The sequence below is a fragment of the Dasypus novemcinctus genome, chromosome 8, assembly GCF_030445035.2.
Source record: "Dasypus novemcinctus isolate mDasNov1 chromosome 8, mDasNov1.1.hap2, whole genome shotgun sequence".
In the NCBI taxonomy this organism is placed as follows: domain Eukaryota; kingdom Metazoa; phylum Chordata; class Mammalia; order Cingulata; family Dasypodidae; genus Dasypus; species Dasypus novemcinctus.
This window is the reverse complement of record NC_080680.1, coordinates 41,132,546-41,154,687: the sequence shown is the minus strand read 5'-3', so window position 1 is coordinate 41,154,687 and position 22,142 is coordinate 41,132,546. Positions and strand designations below refer to the sequence as shown.

At 38.1% G+C, this 22,142-nt stretch overlaps 1 protein-coding gene across 4 annotated transcripts in view; it reads left to right on the top strand.

Moving 5' to 3' along the window:
• PIP5K1B (phosphatidylinositol-4-phosphate 5-kinase type 1 beta) overlaps positions 1-22,142 on the top strand; it is a 301,860-nt gene that overhangs the window by 21,656 nt on the left and 258,062 nt on the right. The gene's annotated exons all lie outside the window — the stretch shown is intronic.

Here is a 22,142-nt window from a genome sequence, read left to right as displayed (position 1 = left end):
CAAAGGCAAGTTGCATTGTAAGGTCAAATGAAGCAATGGCCTTTGAGGTCCCTAGAACAAAAGCATCACATACAATAAAGAACTTATTTTATAGGAGTCAGGCTAAGGACAGCCACCTTTATAGCCTATTGATAAACAGATCTGAGGCAAGGAGTGCAGCCTTTGCCATGACAGGGTCCCATAAAAGAATAATTCTCTTTCCCCATTCCCAAGGACCAAGGGTTAGGAGTGAGGCATATCTCTAAAGTGTGATCCAACTTCTTGAATTTAAACACACCTCACAGTATGGACGAGGAGAACAATGTAATTTTCCCTTTTAAAAGAGATGAATCTCAGATATGGAGGCTTTCTGAAGAAAGCTCATGTTTATTTGTTAAAGAAAAAGAATGCTGATAGGCAACAAATAATTTATATAGTTGGGTCCAAATTAGGATTTGATACTCAAAATATTAAGTAAGTTTAGTGCTTATTTAGTTTAGATATTATGGTATGTCATTGTCAACTTAACCCACCTTACGCAGTGTCCAATATCTTGCCTTACATATGAGGATGGTCTGTTTCAATTAGTAACTATTTAAATGGAGTATGGGAAGCTCCAAGAAATCCTCCTTAGAATGCTTCTCAACACCTGTGGAATCTTTAAAGTTGTTTGAGGATTAACTGAGAATTCCTCAACTGCTAATGAAAAGTTCAATTAATAATAGAAACATTTATAGTTCACTGGCATATATCAAATGGCACAGGGATCTGCTTGGTGTACGGGAACACCTACACTTTAAAATCATTGGCATGAGGGTCATGACTTTGGATCTGTGGTTATGACACTGAATTTCTAATAAGGGACCAAAATCTCATTTCCTTGCTTAGCTTAGCAGTGAGCATAGTGGCATAAACATAATCATCCATTTGCTGTTTCACAGTTTCCCACCCTGAGAATCAGCCCATGGACTAAGCATTATAGACTCTGTTGTGCTTGCAAATGTGAACAGCCTGGACAGAGTAAAAGTGTAGCTGAGAGGAGATGGGATGTCATGACATTGGATCTGTGGTTGTGACATTGGATTTCTAATAAGGGATCAAAATCTCATTTCCTAGCTTAGCTTAGCAGTGAGTATAGTGGCATAAACAGAATTATCTGATGCTGTTTCACAGTTTCCCACCCTGAGAATCAGTCCATGGACTAAGCATTATAGACTGTTGTGCTTGCAAATGTGAGCAGCCTGGACAGAGTAAAAGTGTAGCTGAGAGAAGATGGGATGTGGAAGCAAAGAGAACAGGGCAAAGGTGCTAATATCCTCATCCCCTAAAATGGGGAGAGTAAGAATCATTTAAAGTTGATAGAAGTGCAAATAAAGACATAAGTACTTAAAATTACAAAGTTAATGAGTGGAAGAATTCAAATAATAATATATGAAACATTGAGAGGTGGCCAGTGTACTTTGAGGAGAGTTCCTGATATGAACCAAGAACAATAAATTTTAAAACATTGAAATTATACAAAATACTTTCTGTGATAATGGAATAAAGTGGCAAATAAATAACAGGCAGAAAAAGGGAAAATATACAAACATATGGAGATGAAACAGTATACTTTTAAATAATTAGTGAGTCACAGAAGAAATTGCAAGAGAAATCAGTAAATCATACCTCAGGACAAATGAAAATGAGAATGCAACTCATCAGAATTTAAGGGATACAGGAAAGGCAGTACTGAGAAGTAAATTTATAGCCATCAATGCTTATATTATAAAAGAAGTGCTAAAATCAACAACATAACTAGACACCTGGAAGAACTAGAAAAAGAACAGCAAACCAAATCCAAAGCAAGCAGAAGGAAAGAAATAATAAGCATTAGAGCGGAAATAAGTGAAATAGAGAATAAAAAGACAATAGAGAAATCAACAGAACTAAAAGTTGGTTCTTCAAGAAGAACAATAAAGTTGACAAACCCTTAGCTAGATTAGCAAAGAAAAAGAGAGAAGAGACAAATAAATATATTTAGGAATAAGAAAGGTGACATAACCACTGACCAAGCAGAAATGAAAGAGATCATAAGAGGATATTATGAACAACTATATGCCAACAAACTAGACAATATTGATGAAATTGATAAATTTCTGGAAAGACATGAACAAACCAATTGACCCTAGAAGAAATAGAGGACCTCAACAAACCAATCATAAGTAAAAAATTGAAACAGTTATCAATTCCCTCCCCCCAAAATGACAACTTCAGGACTAGATGACTTCACAGGTGAATTCTACCAATCATTTAAAGAAGATCTAATACCAGTGTGCTCAAACCCTTCCAAAAAATTGAACAGTAAGGGGCACTACCAAACTTGTTCTATGAAGCTAACATCATCCTAATACTGAAGTCAAATAAAAATATTATGAAAAATGAAAATTACAGATCAGTTTCTTTAATGAATAGACATGCAAAAATTCACCAAAAAAATACTTTCTAATTGAATCTAAAAACACATTTAAAAAATTATTCTTCATGATCAAGTGGGCTTTATACCAGGTATACAAAGGTGGTTCAACATAAGAAAACCAGTGTGTTATATACCACATTAATAAATTGAAGAAAAAAAATTAACAGTATCATTTCAGTAGATATAGAAAAGGCATTGACAAAATGCAGCATCCTCCGTTGTTATTCAGTATGGTGCTATAATTTCCAGCTAAAGCAATTAGGCAAGAAAAAGAAATAAAAGAAACCCAAATAAGAAAGGAAGCAGAAAAACTTTTACTATTCACTGATGATATGATCCTATACTTAGAAAATCCTGAAAAAATCTAATAACAAAACTGTTAGAACTTATAGATGATTTCAGCAAAGTGGAAGGATATAAGATTAATACACATAAATCAATAGTGTTTCTATACACTCCTAATGAACAATCTGAGGAGGAAGTCAGAAAAAAATTTCATTTATAGTAGCAACTGAAAGAATCAAATATTTAGGAATGAATTTAACCAAGGACATAAAGGACCTATATTCAGAAAACTATAAAACAACTAAAAGAAACTAAAAGAAACCAAAGATGATCTAAATAAATGCAGGGACAGTTTATGTTCATGGGTTGGAAGATAAAATGTCATTAAGATGCCAATTCTACCCAAACTGACCTACAGATTTATGGACTCCTGATAAAAACTCTAGTATCAGTCTTTGTAAAATTGGAAAAGCCAATTATCAAATTTATCTGGAAGGGTAAGGATCCCTAAAAAGCCAAACATGTCTTAAAAAAGAAGAACAAAATTGGAGGACTCTCACTTCCAGACTTTAAAGCATATTACCTAGCTACAGTGGTAAAAACAGCATAGTACTGGCATAAAGATAGATTGACCAATGGGATCAAATCAAGAGTTCAGAAATAGACCCTCACATCTATGATCAAGTGTTTTTTGACAAGGCTGTCAAACTCACTCAACTGGGTCAGAACAGCCCAAACAAGAAATGGTGCTTGGAAAACTAGATATCCATATCTAAAAGAAAGAAAGAAGACCCCCATCTTATACCTTATAAAAAATTAAATCAAAATGGGTCAAGACCTAAATATAAAAACTAGAACCATAAAACTCCTAGAAGAAAATGCAGGGAAACGTCTTCAAGATCTTGTGGTTGGTGGTGGTTTCTTGGACCTTACACCCAAAGCACAAGAAAAAAAGAAAAAAAGAAATAAATGGGACTGCCTCAAAATTAAGCACTTATGTATTTCAAATGATTTTTTAAAGAAGGTAAAAAGACTCAATGGGAAAAAAGTCTTCAGATTTTTTTGCATCTGATAAGGGATTGACCTTGATATTATGTAAAGAGACCACACACTTTAATGACAACATGACAAGCAACCCTATTAAAAAATGGGTTAAAGAATTGAATAGACATTTTTCTAAAATGGAAATACAAATGGCCAAAAGACACATGAAAAAATGTTCAACATCACTAGCTATTAGGGAAATGCAGATCAAAATTACAATGAAATACCATCTCACGCAATACAGAATGGCCATCATTTAAAAAAATAGAAAACTGCAAGTGCTGGAGAAGATGTGGAGAAACAGGAACACTCCTTCACTGTTGGTGTGAGTATAAAATGGTGCAGCCTCTGTGGAAGACAATTTGAAAGTTCCTCAGAAAACTAAATATAGAACTGCCATATGATCCAGCAATCCCACTTCTAGGAATGTATTCAGAAGAACTGAAAGCAAGGACACAAACAGATATTTGCACACTGATGTTCATAGCAGCTTTATTCACAATTGCTAAAAGATGGATACAACTTGTGTCCATCAACCAATGAATGGCTAATGGTGAAATATTATTCAGCGCTAAGAAGAAATCAGTTGGGGAAGCACATGACAACATGGAAGAATCTTGAGGATATTACGTTGCGTGAAGTAAGCCAGACACAAAAGGACGAATATTATATGGTCTCACTAATGTGAACTAAATACAATGAGTAAGCGTGTGGAATTAGGCTCTGAAGTATAGGTTGGTGGGAGACAGAATGTTGGATGAGAAGGGGAAGACAGTGGTGAATGTATGTAGAATATTGATAAGGTCAAATGTAAATATGTGGTAAAGGCAGGACTTGATGGTAACACATTATAACGAGTGTAACAAACACTGTTGATGTATGGATGTGACTGTGGCTGAAATGAGTAGTCTAGGGAGATTACTGTTAGTTGGAGGACAGATGGAGAATAATATAGAGAATGCATAACAATGATTTTGTCAGTAGACAAGGATTGTGGCTAATGGTATAAATACAGGAATATTTTCCTACAAGGTGTTAAGAATGTGGTGATACATGGAAAAATATAACTAACATAATTTATAAAATATAATTAACAGCAGCCTTGTAATGCTTTTTTAGCAAAAGCAAAGTTGGTGTTATATTAATGCAAAAGGTCATAAAAAAGCATATAGGTTTGGTTTTGAGAGATATGAATACGATTAAACATTTTTTCTCTTTTTCATTTTTTTATTAAGAAGACCTTGACTCTGTAATTAATCTGAAAACTAGAGGCAAATTGAGTTAGTAGTTACAGTTAGATGGGACAAAAGTGCCTGGACAGAACTTTTAAGGTGTAATGCTACCATCATTTGTTGAAATGCCTTTTTCTGTTATATTTTTTTGAACTTGAAATAAACTTATTAAAATGTTTTAAAAAATGAAATACAGAAGTATTCTCTGATTAGAGAGTTGTTTAAAGCAAGAGGGGCTCTAAAATGTTAGTCAGTGATGAATAATACCTAACGCGGAGCAAACTGCATTCCAGGTACTTTCTAAACAATAAACATGCATTAACTTAAGAGTCACAGCCACCCACGAGGTAGATAGTGTTATCACCATTTTCCAGATGAAGTACCAAGGAGCAGAGACATTAGGTGCATCATGTGAAGTTTCAAAGCTAGGCAGGCCAGCACCAGAGCCGTGGCCCTTACCCAGGACACTCTTTTGTGTCTCACGGTTAATGATTGGTGATCCCCCCACCACAGCAGTGGGTATGGAAATAATTATCTCCAGTAATGATGAATGAAATGCAACCTGAGGAAAATGAAGTTAAAAAAAAAAGTTAAAATGATTAATTCCCATGTTGGTATGGCTGTGTATAATTGGAAGTAGTTAAACATTACTGGTAGCATTCAAATTAATATATACTTTCTGAAGAGTATTACCGATATTTAACAAAAGCCATTTCACTGAACATACTTTCTGATCCAGTAATTTCCCTTTTCAAAGGGGAAAAAAAAATAGACAAAAATTGTGTTAGAACAATGTTAATTAGAATAATGAAAGGCTAAAAATAACTCCAGTATCTAACAATGGGGAAAATGATTAAACAAACAATTGTTTGTAGTTTATAACAAAAGGTATTATTTACCAGTGAAATACTATGGAAAAGTCTATGTAAAAGAATTTTAAAAATTTGTCACAATATTATGAAAGATGGCTTACAATCAAGTAGACTTACGAGGACCAGGGAGCACAGAGTACAAAAAACAATTTGCTTTCATGATTTTGTTTTGTTAAAATTGTATATTAATGTGATGTGAAGAAAATAAGAGAATTCACTTTTTTTAAAAAAGGTTATCATAAGATATAGGAAAGAAGATGCAGAATCACCCATACTTGGAGCAACTAATAACAATAGTCAGTATCTGGCATGCCTCTGACAGTCCATTCTGTGCTTCCAATAAAGGTGAGGATGAGACAATTGAAGAACTACTCCTTAAGAGTAGTGGAACCAACATCACTTTCCAACAGGTAAGCCACATCAGCAGATGAGATTTATTTTTTTATTAAAAAGTTACTTCAAGGCAGGTTTTAGATCTGGTATCACAGCCCATAACCAGTTACAACCACAACATTTTAATTCCATACATGGAAATAAATTTCTGAATTCTGAACAAATATCACACTTTAAGTAATGTCATCTACAACTAAATTCTAGAAAAGCAGAGAATATAGGGTAAGCCACAGGAGTTGTTACATGGAATTTGACCTGTACTATACTGTTTTATGTAAATAAAACTCCTTGAGCTTGCCATACCTGGTTGTATTGGAACAGGATGATAAATTCTAGGGAGTTCATTGGGTTCTTAATATGAAACAGGGCCATAAATTCCAGGAAATTCTAGGGGTTCTTAAAATGAGTATGTACCCTTTCTGTATACATTAAATACAAAAATAAATCAACTAGGATGGAAATAGGAAAAGTATGAATGGAATTCACAATTGCTTTGAATTTAGAATGTTGGAGACAGTTTCTCTGATATGTCTCCTTTTGTCCAGGAGGCATATGGGACCAGACAGGGCGTTGGTTTCCTTGTAGTGTTAGTTGAAAGATGCCTCTCTTTACTGGTCTTTCAATCATTAACAAGCAAACAGATATGACTTCGATAATCACCACTGTTAAGGGAAGTTACCTTTAGCACAAGCCCATGGATCCGTAAGTATTGTGATAATTTGGTTTCGAGGATCAGGTGTTGTGTGCTAGTGCTGATTTAAAACCTTAGAGGCTCTTCTGGAACTCTTGATGTCTAAATGTGATAATATTTCATCAGTTTATTAATATGGGTTCTACCACCATGATTTCTGATATTTCTGATGTCAGGTTAAGAGTTATATGTTTTGCGGGAGAAAGTGAGGAGAGGTGAAACTGGTTTTGCATTCCGTACACTGGCAGGATCAGAGGTGATCCAATGCCTTTGTCCTCTCAGCAAATGACAGCCTCTAAAATGAGACTGAGGATGCCCACTTGCATGGATTATTGAGAGGATTAACAAAAGTTAAGGAATATGGGTGATAGGATAAGTAAAAGTTATTTCCTTTTACTTTGTATGTGAAGAGCATTTTGTAAACTGCTGAGAGCGAAAGATAACATTTAGAAAGAGGGGGTTAGGTGGCGAGGCAGTTGCTGAAACAAATGAGTGGTCTTGCCTGCAAGAAACTGATAATGTATTAGAGGAGTCAGGGAAACACACATAATTAGGGGAAGGTAATAAAATTAAAAGAAGGGTGGCAAAATGCTAAATGTGACTGGAATTAGGGTTCCAAGGTTCCTTAAAGATTGTGGGGTATGATCGTTGTTCTATCCAGAACCTCAGGTTTCCAAGGTTCCTTAGAAATTGTAGGGTGTGGTCACTGTTCTACCCAGATTTGAGGACAGGCTGCCACATAGGGCAAATATAGCCTATTAAATTATCCATGAGAAACCCTCACTTTAAAATGTGATAAAATGTTAGAATTATGCTCTTTGGTTTTGAAAATTGCCTCTTTCCTGCTGTATTTCAGGAAGTATTTCATAATAAGCAAATTGCAACCCTTGTAAAAATGTTGATGAATGGAGATGTAGAAAGCAATGGAGATGACTTTCAGCCATTTCCAGCTAATCTTGGTTTTCCAGGGGTTCCTGCCTCTGCCACAGCTCTGTTCCGGAAGTCATGGGAGCTAGTCCCAAGGTAAAATTCCTGGCAGTTCCTGGCATCTTTCCTTATGACACTGGGATAAATAGTGAGGTGGAGGAGATTTACATTTTTATCCTCTTTTGGGACTTATCACTTTCTAGTGTCTGTTCTCAGTTATTTGCAAGCATGTCTTATCTTTTTTACTGGATTGTAAGTTCCTTGAGGGAAGGATCTCGTGCTTATTTTTCAGTAAATAAAACTATGTCAAAAGCAGTTTCCTTTATACCAAAGTCTTGCTGACTGACCAAAATGGATCTTTTCTTTTTTTTCCCAAAATAATGCTTCTCAAAAGTTTGAGGGGGACATGGATGTGGCTCAAGTGATGGGGCTTCTGCCTACCATATGGGAGGACCCAGCTTCGATCCCTGGGTCCTCCTGGTGAAAAAGAAGAGAAAGCGTGCCCATGCGGCAAGCCAGTGCCCACGTGGCGAGCCAAGTGTCTGTGCGGCGAGCTGAGTGCCCACACGAATGCTCACACGGTGAGCCAGTGCCCAGGCAAGTGAGTCACGCAGCGAGATGATGCCATAACAAAAGAGAGACAACGAGGAGAGTCAAGGTGAAGCACAGCAGAGACCAGGAATGAGGTGACGCAATTCACGGGGAACCTCTCTCCACATCAGAGGTCCCCAAAATCAAATCCCATTGAATCCTAGAGGAGAAAGACGAGAAGAGGAGACAAAAAGAGAAACAGATACAGAAGACCACACGGCGAATGGACACAGAAAGCAAAAACAGCAGGGCAAGGGTGAGGGAGGGGGAGGGGGAGAAAAAAAAGAGTTTGAGGGTCCATAAGTCTGCACCTGAAACTATACTTTCATTTGGTTTGTGTCATATTTGGGATTTAAAGGATAAATATAAGACATAAATATAATAAATATAATAAATATAATAAATATAAGACAGTATATTTCTGTCTTATACTCTGCTGGCATTTCCCATTCAGCCCACATAAGGACTGGCAACAGTATGTTTTAGGCCATTCATTTTGAAAACTCATCTCTTTGTCTACCTACTGGTTGTGAAAAGGAGATGGGAAGGGGAAAAGCTGTTCCCAAGTGTGATAGTTAAACCAGACACTTAGGTCTGATAAACAGAAGCTAGAGGGCCTGAGAAAAAGGAATTAACAACGTGTCCAACAGATGCATCAAGAGCAAAGTGTTTCCTGGGCAAGGTTTCCTGGAAGAACTCAGAGTTAAGTAGCAGCTGGCACGAGAGAGATGGTAAGAGCACAGCCAAGTAGAGAGGGCTGCCTGCCCCTTAGGCAAAGCCCTGTAATTCTTGGTCAGATGGAGTGGGCATTACCATGGACTCCTGGCAAGTAGGCAGGCCTTCTTTAAAAGCTCATCATCTGAGCTGATGAGAATGAGGATGAAGATGGAGCCTTGTACCAATTTGTACCTGCCGAGTAGCTTGGCACCTTCTTCCCTGTAATAGGAAGGTTATTTAATTTAGGTTTGGTCCACAAGGTAATTCTGAATACTTGTGTGCTTATGTAATTGAATTGGCGGTGACTTATTTTTATAAATCCTCTAAGAAGCTGACCATTCAACCACAAAATTGCCAATGGGAAATGAGAAGCAGATTGCTTCAGGGAACGTTGCTACATGTTGTATATACAGGATCCTCGTTACTTCCCCAGCACGTTGGCTTGTCTCCGCTCAGTTTCCTCAAAGTGTGTGAGCCAGCCTGGCTTTGCAGTCTAAAATATATAGTTTTGCATTTTTTCATTGTGCATCCATCAGTTCTTTAAACTAGTTGACGTGAGAAGCAATGTGAAGAATGACAGCTGCCCATGATACTTCCTGAAGTTTTTATTTTGTTTTGTTTTTTCAACTTTATTTTCAAAGAAGTTTTAGATTATAGAAAAGTTACGAGGAAAATATAGGGGATTCCTATATACCTTCACCTCCTCCCCTTTTTACATTTTCCCCTATTGATAGCATCTTACATTAGTTTGGTACATTTGTTACAATTGATGAACAAATATTGAAGCATTGCCGCTAACTATGGTCTATGGTCTATAATAAAGTATAACATTATGGTTTACACATTGCACTGTACAATTTTATAAGTTTTGACGAAATGTGTAATGGCCTGTATTCACCATTGCAATATCTTGCAGAACAATTCCAATGCCCTATGTTCCACTTTTGTTGAGTTTCTATTAGAGAACATAGCAGGACTCCCAGGATGGGAATTTAATATGTATTGGTTATTTTGTGGGTCTTCGCCCACTGAGACAACACCCCATGACCACATGAACACATTCATATTCATAGAGGCATGCCCCAGGGACACCCTTTCCCACACATCCCCCCACCACTGACACCTTACCTTGAACCAGTGACCCTCCCCTGCCATAGCTGCCAAAAGAATACTCCCAGAATTGTATTCTCAACCACAATCCTCTGCCTCCCAACGTCACTTGTTCCTTCCTCCAGCCCTCCCCCCAGCTCTATGGATAGTCCAACTCACCGCCCCAACCATGCTCACACACTCTAGCATCATCGATCCCATTCACACCACTGCACCACTGTCACCTGATCCACTGCCAGACCTCCTCCATCTACCTTATCATAGATTCTGCCCAGACTGAGCCTTGGCTCACCACTCTGTACTCCCTTTCCATCTCCTGGTAACCTATTTCCAGACTCTACCTCTATAAGCCTACTTACTATCCTTGGTTCATATCAGTGAAATCATGCAATATTTGTCCTTTAGTGACTGGCTTACTTCATTCAACATAAGGTCTTTGAGATTCATCCATGTCGTTGCCTGTGTCAATACTTCATTACTTCTTATAGCCAGGTAATATTCCATTGTATGTATATACCACATTTTGTTTATCTGTTCATCCATTGATAGACATTTGGATTACTTGCAATTTTTTGCAATTGTGAATACCATGACAAACGTTGCTGTGCATATATCTGTTCACTTCCCTGCTTTCAATTCTTCTGGGTTTATTCCTAGTAGTGGGATTGCTGGATCATGTGGAAATTCTATATTTAGCTTCCTGAGGAACTGCCAAACTGTCCTCCACAGTAGCTGCACTATTCTACATTTCTACCAGCAGTAGATGAGTGTTCCTATTCCTCCACATTCTCTAAATTTGTTGTTTTCTGTTTTTTTAATAGCAGCCAGTCTAATAGGTATAAGATGATATCTCATCATGTAGTTTTGTTTTGCATTACTTAATAGCTAGTGATGTTGAGCATCTTTTCATGTGCTTTTTAGCCATTTGTATTTCCTCTTCAGAAAAGTGTCTATTCAAATTTCTTGCCCATTTTAAAAATGGGTTGTTTGTAAGATTTCTTTATATATGCTGGATATTAGGCCCTTATCAGATAAGAGGTTCCCAAATATTTTCTTCCATTGAGTAGCCTGCCTTTTCACTTTCTTGACAAACTCCTTTGAAGTACAAAAGTTTTTAATTTTGAGGAGGTCCCATTTATCAATTTATTTCTTTTGTTGCTCTTGCTTTGGGTGTAAAATTTATGAAACCATTTCCTAATATCAGGTCTTGTAGATGCTTTCCTACATTGTCTTTTATGCTTTATGTTCTTGGCTCTTATATTTAGTCTTTGATCCATCTTGAGTTAATTTTTTCTAAAGAGTTTTTTAAAGTGAGTCAGATTGTCCACACTGTACACAACTTCTGCATGACTTTTAGGTCTAACATGGGGAACAAATGAATAAAAAATTTTATCAGTTTTAATTTTCTTGAGACCACTTATTGAAATAGATAAGTAGATTCTCTGGGGATCATTTAACTAGTAAGTATTTATTATGTGTTTGGGCTCGAATTCTGGCTCCTCCACTTCCCTGTGACCCTGGTCGATTCACTAAACTTTATTCCTCAGTGTGTTCAGCTAAAATTAAATAGGGATTATTACCTCTCTACCTCATTGAGTTGTGAGACAAACACTCAAAGGCAAGCCCTCAAATATTTGCTAAGGTTTATTGAGCAATGTGAATGATCAAGGCACCAGAAAAGTAAAGGAAGTCCACTCCATTAAGAAGCTTACAGTCTCTTTGAGGTGACAGTGCTAATGAAAGACAGCCAAAGGTGCTGGGAATGCAAAGTGAGAAGGATGGGGTTTGTTAGACTCCGGAGAAGGGAGAGATTACTCCTGAGAACCTCAAAGGTTTAAGGGAGCTAGAAAAAAGAAAAGAGGGGAAGAGGACCTAGGTGGAAGGGAAAGACAGAGGCTCAAAGTGACACCCAGCACATCTCCACCGCTTGGTTAAATAAGTGACCAGGGAGGACTGGTAGGAGCAGGCAGGTGAGTCCAGATGGACTAAGTGGACTGGATATAGAAGGTCTTAGTCCTTTTCCTCTATGCACAATTTTATTGTAGTAACTGATACTTGCTCCCATAGTTTCCTGCTCAGATGGGCCTGAGACTCACAGGAGTGGGGCTATCTCTTTGGTCTATAGAAGAAAAGAGGAGAATCAGGATTGGTAAAGGAGGAAGAACATGCCCATCTGTAAATCCACAATCTGATGGAGGAAACAATCTGCAGAGCATTTGTTGAGGTTAAAAGGAAAACAAAAACAAAAACAAAAAACTTGATTGTTGTGGGCACCTTTTGCCAACCAGACAGATGTGGGTGAAGGCTTGTACTTTGTTGATATAAGCCGCAAGGCTGAAGAGGCAATAGACAATGACCATCTAGGCTTCTGTTGGCTGAGTAATTGGGATTAAAAAAAAAAACACCTAATATACTTGGACCTATTTTTATTATTTCTCAAAATATAACAAAGGAAGTTACTATTTTGGACAACGTTAACCACTAAGGAAAAATTGTTTTATGATGTAGAAGATGGAGGAGACTTTGAAGACAGTGGTCATGATTTCTTGGAGTTTTTTAAAATAAATTTTTTATTTAAGAACATTTTTAGATTTAGAAAATTATTGAGATACCAGAGTTCACTATATCTCATGCCCAGTTTCCCCTGTTAACCTCTTAGGTTGTTATATACACTTGTCACAATTCATGAACTAAATTGATAAATTATTATTAACTAAAGTCCATGTTTTATTCAGAAATAATGTCCTTTTTCTGTTCCAGGATCGCATCCAGGACACCACATTAGTAGTAGTTATGTCTCTTTAGGCTCCTCTTGGCTGTGACATTTTCTCAGACTTCCCTTGGTTTGGATGAATCACTGTCAGGTGTTTTGTATATTAATGTGCCTCAGTTGGGATTTATTTGATGCTTAGACTGGGGTAATGTGTTTTGCAGTGGTAAGGCGCCCTTCTCATATCATATCAAGTAGAAACACTATTAATATGAGATCACTGTTATTTTAATCTTGATGTTTGTCAGGTTTCTCCATTGTAAAGCTACTCTTCCCCCTCCCCCCTCTTCTCATACTATACTCTTTGAAAGTCACTTAAGGAATGGGAGTCATATGTAGATTTGTGAAGTATCTACTTAAATTATGTGGAATTATTCTGCATGGGAGATTTGTCTATTCACTCCCATTTATTTATTTACTCAATCATTTATTTATACCAGCAGGGACTCATGGGCATGTTTCAATACTTCATATATCATCCAATACTACTTTGTTTGTTTTGTTGCTCCAGTCATCCCAGCTTTGTCCATTGAGAGCTCTTTCACTTGGCTCCTATGTCCCTTTGACATACCCCTCAGCATTGTGGAGTTGTTTGAGCGCTTCCTTACTTTCTGGCACAACAAGATGCTCCAGGCTTGTCTTATATCACCTATCTCAAATCTCTTGGAATTTGTAACTATGAAGGAAAAACTCTAGTCATTAGACATTTTACCAAGGATTTAGGAGAGCAGATTTTAAAATAGTCAGTGGAAATAAATTGGATCCCATAGCTTTAAGGGCTATGCATCAGATGGGGATGAACATTTATGAAAAAATTAAATTCAGATTACACACATAATGGTGAAACTTCCTGAGAAAGATGGGGAGATAGGATCTAAAGAAACCAATGTGGCTTTAGAGGATGCTTTCTAATTAAAAAGGCAAGCAGAGAAGGAGGAGAAAGGACTTGCAGTTGAACTTAGCATTTCTAAAAATATCATCCAAAGTTACTCAGCTTTTGATTTGTTAAAACAATTTTGTTGACTGCCACAGTAAATATTGCCACAAATAGCAGGGCTCCTATGGTTTTAGAGACATCCAGACACTATAGTCAGGACAGACAGCTCAAGAGTTTGGTGCCCTGCCAGTGGGCCTTACCTTGGAATTTATGCTTCCTAGTGTGACAAAGTTCGACTCATTTGTGATTTCCATACACATGGGTCTTCTGCCCCTTCTATCTGAACCTATAGTTAGTAGTACTCGATAGGTGTATGTCCAAGAGACTTAAATCTTTGGTTCATCTATGTGCCAGTTGGGCCCTGAATCTCAGCAGAGTTGCAACACCTACTCTCCAGTTCATTGGACTCATCTAGGACAACTAACAAGGAGATGATGATGGACGACACCATCAGCTGCAGTCAAGATAGTTCCATCCATCTGCCCCATGGGATCTAAGCACCACTCAATTAGAGGCAGAGTGGGCATCACCATCCCCAAATCCTCAAGGCTTGGGAATGAACAGTGAACTAAAGTAGACTTACTATTATTCTACTATAGACTTATTTTGATTCTAGTAATGGAAGAACTTTTATCATTGACAATGGGGCAGTGGCCACCAGAGGTTCTGAGGGGAAGGAAAGAGAAAAATAGATGTAATATGGTGGCATATCTGGGACATTGGAAATGCCCTGCATGACGTTGTAATGACAGATACAGGCCATTATATATTTTGTCATAACTTACAAAATTGCATGAGACACAGTGTAAACTATAATGTAAACTATAATCCATGGCTAGTGGCAATGCTTCTGTATGTGTTTATTAATAGTAACAAATGTACCACACTAATGAAGGATGTTAATATAGGAAATATGGGTGAAGGAAGGAGTGAGGCGTATGGAAACCCCCTATATTTTTAATGTAACAATGATGTAATCTAAAGTTTCTTTAAAAAAATAAAAAAATAAAGCAATTTTTTGACTACACTAAAGGGAAAGCATATTGTTCACCTAAAAACCAACTGTATTAACTTGGGCGCTCTTACCATTTGTCTGGAATCATTCCTAACCTTAATCCATTCACTCAACAAACTATTTATTGAACGCTCATGATTTGAACTCCTTTAGGCTACAGGAACGTGTCGATGAATGAAGTAGCCAAAGTCCATGCTGTCACGGAGTAGACCTTCTAATTCACAAATAGATATTTTTTAGTATATGACAGATGGCAATACACGCTATAGAGAAAAGTGAAGCAAATAAGGGGTCGGGGAGTGCAGAGATGTGGGGATGAGTTGTGATTTAACATGAAGTCGTTGAGGAAATCCTCACTGCTGAGGCAACATTGGAGCAGAGCCCAGAAGGGAGTGGGGGAATGAGCCCTGTCCTTCCCTGGACCAAGAGTATTTAAATAAATGCAAGAGGTAGGAAGCACGAGTATGCTAGGTGTGTTCCAGCAATAGCAAGTTGGTCAGTGAGGCTGGAATGGGGTGAACAGGGCAGCGAATAGCAGAAGGGGAGGCTGAAGAGACAGGGTGAGGGAGCCCCCGTCTTTGCAAGCCAGTGGTGCACTGCACACCTCCAGAGGCACTGTGTCAGTGGCTCTGCCTGGAGCTGTGTGCTGCTATGGACCTGCACTCTGGGGGCTGGTGGAAGGACTTGGGTTTTTCTGAAGATGTGAAGGCATTGGAGGTTTCCGAGCAGAGGATTAACATGAACTGATTTTACATTGGAAGAGGACCACTCTGGCAACTGCGGGAGCTTGGGGCTCAAGCGCAGAAGCAGGCAGACAATTAGGCGATCTTTCCCTCCATTATTATATTTTAATCTTAGTCTATTAATCTTAATCTATTTGTATGTCTATTTTACATAGTAGTAATTATTAACATGCAATTTTGCCATCTGCATATTTTAATAGTTTTCTGTATTTTTATAGTCATCGGGTTTATGATGTTTTAGTGGCTGCGTAATAATCTGTTTGTTGGTATATTAGTTTTTTACTTCTTATGTAACAGATTACCACAAATTTCATGGCTTAAAAAATCCACATTTGTTATCTGACAGTTCTGGAGGTCAAAAGTCCCAAAACTGACTTGTCAGTAGGGCTGTGTTCCTCCTGGAAGCTTTAGGAGAAAATCTGTTTCCTTCCCTTTTTCAGCTTCCAGAAGCCACCAGTGTTCCTTCACTCATGGCTCCAGTCTCCCTCTTCAAGACGAAAAGAGATACCTTTTCACATTTCTCTCTTTCTGTCTTCTGCTTCCATCATCACATTCCTTCTCTGACGCTGACCATCCTGCACTCCTCTTACCTTTGTGATTACATTGGATCCACCCAGATAATCTAAAATAATCTTCCCATTTAAAAATTCTTAGCTTAATCACAACAAAGTTCCTTTTCCTGTGTAAGATAGCACATTCACATATTCTGGGAATTAGGATTGGACAGCTTGTGACCGGGAGGGGGTGTAATTTGGCCAACTGCAGTTGGTGTTTTGTAGTGCATTTAACCATTCCTTCTGTTGGATACTTAGATTGCCTTCAGTTTTGGACTATCATGATATTCCTAAAGATATACTTGGAGACTTGGATCTTCCTTTCTTTTTGAATGTGTTCCTTAGATAAGTGTCCAGGTGTAGGGTTCCTGGAACAAAGGGCATGAACACCCTATGTATTTGCTCTTCAAATACGTAGTTACATTATCAGCGACTATTTGAGTATGTCCACTTCCTTACAGCCTCACCAGCATTGCTTTTTATCATTTAAAGGTCTGCTTCCATTGTGTGTTACAAAATGACTTTTCAGTGCTGTGCTGTTAATTTCTCTACCGGCTAAGGGGAATCTTTTTTGGGTGTGTGTGTCTGTCTGTATGCTTGTGTTAGTGTGTAGTGTGTATGTCATGTTGTTTGTATTTCAAGAATGTGTTTTTGTTTGTTTTGCTTGTTAGTAGTATCTGGAACTAGAAGAATGGAGAAAGAGGTAGACCATAGCTTTAGTAAGTAGATAAGACTGATGTTAATATATTTTGCTTTCACTTCTCCACTAAAGAGAATGATCTCCAAAATTCAAAGTGCATTATTAAGATGCATTCAGAAGACAGTGAAAGAATATCTAGGTAATTTGGATGAGTTCATATCTCTGGGACACACTAGGTGATGGCTTAAAGGAGTTAGCCAACACTGCCAATCATTGTTGAGAAAATCTTGGAGACTAGGAGAGTTTCCAGATGACCAGAGACATGGAAATGTTGGAAAAGCTCAGTTCCTAAAACTGTTTATGTATGAAACATTCCCTTGCAAAAATTCTGGATTATCGTCATATAAGTAATTTATGAACCCATGGATGAGATTGCATTGATCCCTAGGAACCAGCATCAGTTTACTAATGTGCAAATTCATCACATTTCTTTTTTTGATGGGGTCTCAGATTGGGAGAGGAAGAGAATGCTGTAGCCATGAAAGCATTTGGCAAAAATCTCTCACAGGTCCCTCTTATGCATGTATTATAGAAAAGTTGGAGGGTGACAGAATAATTAAATTAAATTCACAGCTGATTCTTTTCACATTCGATAGCAGAGTTAATTACTGAATGTGACTCAGCCTGGAAAGAGTTTCCAGTGGCTGGCCTTCCAGTTTTTCTTTGGCCCCAAGGTAAAAAGGACCCTTGGAACTTGGATAGAAATCTAAAAAAATGGCTGAGGACAATAAAAGGTCATGGGTTTGCTCAACCTATAGAGTAAATGTGCACAATAGCTTCAACTTTGAAAATGGGCCCAAATAACTAGTTAAATTTTAATAGAAATAATGAGATTTTTAAAAAGTCAGTTGCATGTTGATATAATAATACATATTGGAGAGATATACCTTGACAATGGTTTATGTGAAAAGATCAAGTCAGACTGACCACAAACTTTACATGAACTAACAATGAAGAGGTTGCCATGGAAAACTACTGTGATTAGGTGGCAGGATGAGAAGCAGGGAGTCCAGGACACCCAAGATTATAGTCTGAGTTTATGTTCTTCTGCTCACCACATCTAGAGTCTTCTGTTTGATTCTGAACATGACAATTAAGACATTTCCTTTTGCTAACCTTGATCCTCGAACCCTGTAGTTCAGCACACACAATCAATAAATACCCCTTTTAGTTTCGATCCACTGTCATAATACAAAAAAACATATGCATGAAAAGAAAAGACTAAAGGGAAATGTACCAAGATATCAGCTGAGGTTGTTTTTAGATATTGAAACCACACTTGATCTTCCTTCTTTTGTGGCTTTCCTGACTTTCTCCAGATTTTTTTCCTCATCTTTTTAAAAATTAAAATTTTTTTTAAAATTTTTAAAGAAGCTTTAGATTACACAAATTACACTTTATGTCATTTGTGATCCCCATATATCCCACCACCTCCCCCTCCCACTTCCTCAATTTTTAATGTGGGTAAAAGCCATCATAGTTTTTAAGGGAAAAGTTATTTTAAGTGTAATGCATGCATGGTTGATATAAGAACATGGCATAGAGTAAAGATCACTGGACTGGGAAGAAAAGGTCTGGGTGCTAAGCCTGTTACTACCAAGAACCAGTCATCCTGTGCAAACAATTAGCATGGTCTTTCTGGGTCTGAATTTTCTTATCTGAAGGATGGGGATGGCAAGGGGTGGAGTGAAGTTAATCACTTTGCTCCATTCCCGCTCTCATGTTCTATCAGGCAGTTACAAGTTCATTCTCATGTTCCTTGGTGAGTTTGGCCAAATTTCTAGACCATATCCTTCCAGATAGTTCTAGATTAAATGGACCCTTCCAGACCCTCTCCATGGTCCTTTTTTATTTTATTCTGTAAGTTCCTGCTTCAGATCTCCTTCCTTCAGGTTCACATTAGACCGTCCTTATTTTCAAACGTTCAACCCAAGGTTAATCTCTGTGCTTGAGTTCCCTTTCACTTCAGGAAGACCAATATCTTTTCTTGTTTAGGCCTCAGGCCCACCCTTTGAGATTTCTGGATAAAACAAGAATCCCCCTTTCTCTCCCTCCTTTGCCAGCTCCAAAAATCATCCTGTGGCTTTGCCTAAAGGGATACCAGACCATCTAATGTCCATTCTCCTTTGCTTTTGGGGACTTCCCTTCAGCACCTCCACTCTCTGAACTCCCTTGGCTACCACCTGCTTTGGATCATCAACTGTTTCTCCAGCCCTGTCCCTCGAACTATTTTAATTTAGTTGTAACCATAACAAACACAGAATTTTGAATTTCGAAACTTACTATTTGATTTTCCCACTATGTTTCTTCGTGTTATCATTTCTAAAGTGGTTGAAAATATTTCATGTGCCTCAGTTGATTCTTGATATTGTCTAATGTTCCCCTCTTGTTAGTTATTAAATATGATCAATGTTTTTAAAATTTTTGCTCTTAGAATAAACAATGTATTATACATCTTCAAACAATCATAACCTTTCACTTTTTTGTATTATTCACTTCAATTAAGTTCTCGGAGTTGGAGGTCTTGGATTGAGAACCACATTTGTATAGCTCATAATCCATTTTGGATACCTTCATTTAAGAATTCAGCATTTATATTTTAATATATAAACTCCCCCTTCCTTCTTAGGGCTTCCCTCAATGCGAAAATAATTTTCGTGGGAGAAATATTTTGCAACCTTAATTAAACTACCTTTGCCTAAATATCTGTTTTGACTTTTTCTACCATTTAATTTTTTCACTTCAGCATTCTTCCATTTTCAGTGCTCAATTTAGGCACTCCCTGCCCCACTGTGCCCATGCGTGCTCTAGGCTTTGCCATAAATTAATGTGACTTGTACAACTCACTGCAGTCTAGATTTATGGCTTCTTAACCCAGAAGACTGATGCATTGGCCCGGCTCCTGCACACTCTCTCCCTCCCTCGAGCATATCTTGTGTTCATGTACTCTGTTTCTCATTAGCACGTCGGGCAGGAAATGAGCCACCTAGCATGGCTGTGACCTAGGATGTAGTCGCTTTGCTTCTCTGAAAAATGGTTCTTTGAGTACAACACCTGTGACCAGTCCTCTGCTCCTGTGTCCTTGAAGGCCAGCTCCCCACCCCTTGCCTTGAAAGCCTTCCCAACCCAGCCAGCAAGATAAGCAGAGCAAAACAGGAAGCCACTTGTGTGTGGCTCAAGGCTTCTCTGTATACACGAGCATGTGTTTGCTTCAAATGTCGAAATAGTCTCCCTTAAGAATGAAAGATCTTGGAAGTGATCTTTTTGTCAGATTTAGATGGTGCTTTGTTCCTAAAAAGGCTTGGTAATTATAAATAGGAAGTACTTAAAACCATTGGGATATGGGTGCTTCCAAAGAGGGTTTTCAGTCTGTCTGATAATGTGTTTTTTGGACTTGATACATGTTACATAATTCTAATACTGCATGATACAATGGAATGGAAGTTAAGTGGCTGTTCTATGTGTAGTTAATAACAGTGAAGGCAGAAATAACCCATCTCCTCCCTCAAACATGGAGATACCTAGCATACAGACAGGGGTGCCTTCTGATAGAGATTTTCATCTTGAAGGTCTCTAAAGATGGGTTCCTATACAATGCAAGAATAAAGCTTTGTAACCAGGACTCCCAGTTCAGTAGCTTTGATGAAGTCACCAGAGCTCCTTTAGCAACCAAGTTATTTACATGTCATAAAACTATATGACTCTTGGCAAATATTTATTTAGTGACACGTATAGGTGCACACAGTAAGGTTTGCTCCTTCCTTATGGAGTATTTCTTTACGAAGTTCATTAGACCCTGAGACTCGGAGACAAACTGATAGGATGGGTGTGGTACAGGCCATAAAGGTCACAGCATATGAGTTCAAGCCACAGTTTGGCTAACTGTCTACTAGTCACAAGACTTCATTCCAAGTATCCAGTCACTTGGTGGGCCAGGGATGCCTTCCCTACAAAACTGATGGGAGTGAGGGGGAGTATTGGATTAGGTATTTCTAAGGACTCTCTCAGCTTTAAAATTCTCTAGGGTTTCTAAATTACTTGCCCATTTAATTAAACTTGGAAAAAATAGTAAATCATAAAGAAAAAATACATACCCTGTAATTCCATAACCCAGATAATTGTTAATATTTTGGTCAAGTTCCTTCATCTTTTTTCTAAGCATATTTATATAATAATGTATAAAAACATAGTATGTATATATATTTAGAAATTGGGAATGATCTTTGCTTTGCTTAATATTGTATCACTAGCATTGTCCTGTGAGTAGTGCTCAGAGTTTTTATGCAAAACCAGTTTCCCTTGGTCATTTCTGCAGTTCCTTCTGAATTTTCCATATTGGTGACAACACTGTAGGCACTTTCCAAACTAAACACTTGGCTTATGAACATCCTGTCAGTATAGACAGCCAGTGTATGCCATTGCAAAGAAAAAGACATAAGGAACATCCCAGAGTCACTTTGGAACTTCTTGCTGCTCACTGCATAGGTAGAGGCTGCCACTGCCAGAGGTCCAGGGGAAGGGGTTGGGGTAGCCCCTATAAAAATTGCTATGGCACGTAACCTGACAGTGTCTCAAATGACCTCCACTGGTTTTGCTTTGGGCACACCAGGTGAAATGGGGCTAACTCTGGGCAGAGTCATAGAGGAGAAGGACTTAATAACCAAGGCTTGTCTCACTGTGCCCCCCAGCCCCTACTGCACCCCACTCTGCCTCCTCCTTGGCCCTCCTCCTCTCCTTTCCCAATTGTCCTTTCTCCTTGGTGGGCCTGTTATAGTTGTTTATGTTACTGATAAAGTTCTTATCCCATATTACCTGGGAGTTTGGTGGCAGTTGTTGGGTATGGGGCAGGGTAGGTTAAATATGGGCCCTCTCATAAGACATGTACTTCTTCCACCTTACCACATCGATGAGTTTGACAGTTGGAGGATAATCTTAGCTAAGGTTAGAGGAAGATGTGAGGCTGAAGTCATGAACATTTATAAATAATTTTTCATTTGCTCACAGGTGGTATGTCAGGTACATTACAGGTTATCTTGGTTTTGGTGGGCTTTCCTAGAAGAGAGCCTGTGGCAGTGGGAAGCCTTCCTACATCACAAGATGAACTTTAAGGACCCTTCTCATTCT